The sequence below is a fragment of the Portunus trituberculatus genome, chromosome 17, assembly GCF_017591435.1.
Source record: "Portunus trituberculatus isolate SZX2019 chromosome 17, ASM1759143v1, whole genome shotgun sequence".
Lineage (NCBI taxonomy): Eukaryota > Metazoa > Arthropoda > Malacostraca > Decapoda > Portunidae > Portunus > Portunus trituberculatus.
This window is the reverse complement of record NC_059271.1, coordinates 31,289,589-31,292,524: the sequence shown is the minus strand read 5'-3', so window position 1 is coordinate 31,292,524 and position 2,936 is coordinate 31,289,589. Positions and strand designations below refer to the sequence as shown.

General features: G+C 46.8%; 1 protein-coding gene across 4 annotated transcripts in view; it reads right to left on the bottom strand.

Moving 5' to 3' along the window:
- LOC123504716 (protogenin B-like) overlaps positions 1 to 2,536 on the bottom strand; it is a 283,603-nt gene extending 281,067 nt beyond the window's left edge. Inside the window, exon 1 of one of the 4 annotated variants that reach the window (XM_045255461.1) lies at positions 2,041 to 2,536. The gene's annotated coding sequence lies outside the window, so the exon portion shown is untranslated. The remainder of the gene's footprint in view (positions 1 to 2,040) is intronic. The other 3 variants (XM_045255462.1, XM_045255459.1, XM_045255463.1) reach the window with 3 other exon arrangements.
- Positions 2,537 to 2,936: the final 400 nt, after the last annotated feature.

The window sequence follows — 2,936 nt, the reverse complement described above, 5'->3', positions numbered from 1 at the left end:
ATAAAAAAAAAATACATATTAACCTTATTAATGTCATAAGGTATTTGCTTACAAATCGGGAGAAAAAAAGCCTCCATTAGGAGAGTTGTTTAATGATAACCAAGACGTTAATAAAAAATTACATAAATAATATGAAGTAGTAGTAGTAGCACCAGTACCAGTGGTAGTAGTAGTGGTGGTAGTAGTAGTAGTAGTAGTAGTAGTAGTAGTAGTAGTAGTAGTAGTAGTAGTAGTAGTAGTAGTAGTAGTAGGCGTTGCTGCAGTATCAACCAGCAATACCATTAAGTAACAAATAAGCCAAGGTAGAGTCTCTATGAGACCTTCCCCTGGCGCTCTCTTATGACCTAACACTAGTATATGAGCGCACTTGTCATCATCAGCTATGGAGGTAACACAAGACTGCCGCTTTATACAAACTGCACTGCGTATTGCCACCTTCTACACCGCCCACACAAAACACATGGCCCTAACCTCATACATTGCCTTACTACTACTGTGTAATACATCTGTGGCGTCCCTCACTTCCACACGCCCCACTGTCCATATCACTTTAACATTGCTTAATATATTTTTTTTCCAGTGTATAGATACTAGATTCATTAAAACACAAAAATATAAAAGTCACGAATACATTCTACCTCATGAGAATACAAGAAAGGAGTCACATATCCATATATGTGACTCCTTTCTTGAATAGCTGTGGTAATGAGTAGAGTGTGAGGTGTCGCGGCGTGTAGAAGGATGACGTGCGGGATAGAGCGGCGTGCGGCTGTGAAGGTGTGTGTATGTGTGTGTGTGTGTGTGTGTGTGTGTGTGTGTGTGTGTGTGTGTGTGTGTGTGTGTGTGTATTTCACTGTTTGATCTGCTGCAATCTCTGACGAGACAGCCAGACGTTACCCTACGGAACGAGCTCAGAGCTCATTATTTCCGATCTTCGGACAGCCCTGAGACCAGGCACACACCACACACCGGGACAAAAAGGTCACAACTCCTCGATTTACATCCCGTACCTACTCGCTGCTAAGTGAACAGGGGCTACACGTGAAAGGAGACACACCCAAATATCTCCACCCGGCCGGGGAATCGAACCCCAGTCCTCTGGCTTGTGAAGCCAGCTCTCTAACCACTGAGCTACCGGGCGCGCGCGTGTGTGTGTGTGTGTGTGTGTGTGTGTGTGTGTGTGTGTGTGTGTGTGTATGTATGTGCGTAGTTGCATCCATGTAAAGGATACAGTATAGGTGTAGTATGTGTACCTGCAGGATTGAGTAAATGATCAGGGATTGCGGAACACTATAGGAGAAAGAAGGGTCAAGGAGTGAAGGTGGAGGTATGGGGAGAAAAGAAGAGAAGGAGGAGAAACAAAAGGATCTGCAGTAGTATTTGTAATGACGGTGGGTTTTGTGAATGTAGTGATAGCATGCTTTCAATAGCTTCTTTACGGCCAGTGCACCACGAAAGGGTTAAACTATAAATAATCAGTTGTCGATTAGTCACACAAATATTGCCATGCAGTATTCAACCCCACTCATAACGATAACATGATTCGCCTTATCAGAACAAGAATTTTTCTCCGAGTAATTGTACCAGTGTCGCTATTCTTCATTGACTACATTAAGACCTTCATCCCCCCCCACTGGGATAATTCTACATTCATCGCTGAGCGGAATAAGGTAGAGACACCTACACTTCAACCTCTCAGCCTCATAACTGTCCATCCTTCTGGCTGATAAATCTACCCAGGTGTACACAATGCAGCAGCCTCTCAGGGTCTGTGCCAGATAGCACGTCAGTACAGGTACCTCACCTCACCAGAGCTGTTCTCGGGTAGCATTCACCACGTACACACACACACACACACACACACACACACACACACACACACACACACACACACACACCTAAGTAGTCACGCAAACCGTCAAAATCGTGAAGTTACATAACTGTGTACATCTAAAATAAAATCACACACACACACACACACACACACACACACACACACAGCAGTCACCACGTGTTACAGTGATGTTGGCGACCACTAACCTGGAACAATTTGTACGGGCGGGAGTAGAGTGAGTTGGGATCGGCGTCCTGTGGTGGGCAACCTGAGGTCTCAGGTAGGTGGTTGGTTGTCTTGAGCGGGGAATTTCAGGTAATTATAAACTTGGAGCTAGACTGCACCAGCAGGTAATATTCATCGCACAGCGCTTCACTGAGGTCGTCTTCTGCACTCGCAACACTGATGGTTCTGCTCTCTGTTCAGGTGTATAACATGCAGATTTCCGAGGCATCGCTCAGGGCGGGCGAGCGTCCTCGGCGCAGCACAACACTCCACAACACAGCGCGTAACTCTTTTCAGTAGTGCCAGTGAGTGAGCCAGTGCGCGTTCCTGGTTCCTCTAAGTCACTCCCATGACTGCTACAAGAGGCGGAGTGTGGTGAGAGACCGTAGCAGTCCCCTCTTATAGAGTCATCTCAGCACTAAACTCCCGAGCGCCGAGTTACCAAGTTGCAACCAGCAACCCATGCAGAGTTGCCTATTTGGCACATTTGCACTACTATTTCCTCAAAAGCGTACTTTACATTTTTAGTTTCTTTTTGAGTGTATACATGCTGCACATTCTTGAGCGAGTGACGGACGCCTTAGCAGCAGCAGCACGTGATGGTGCAGCTACAGTGAAGGCTGGAGTTGTTAGTGAGAGGGAAGGAGTTGCTACACGTGGAGTGAGGGAGAAGAGAGAGCGGGGGCGAGCGTACCGGCGACACCCTGTGCAGGGCCATGGTCGAAGCGGGCAATACCATGGTGATTGCTGGAGAAGACCGAGACTCTTTAACTACTAAAGTTTCCCATAGAACGATTAGCCGGAGAGGAGACCCGCCACCTAACCTTACTTATGCCTCCCTTTTCAGCCCCTGCGGTCACTCGATCATTAATCATAC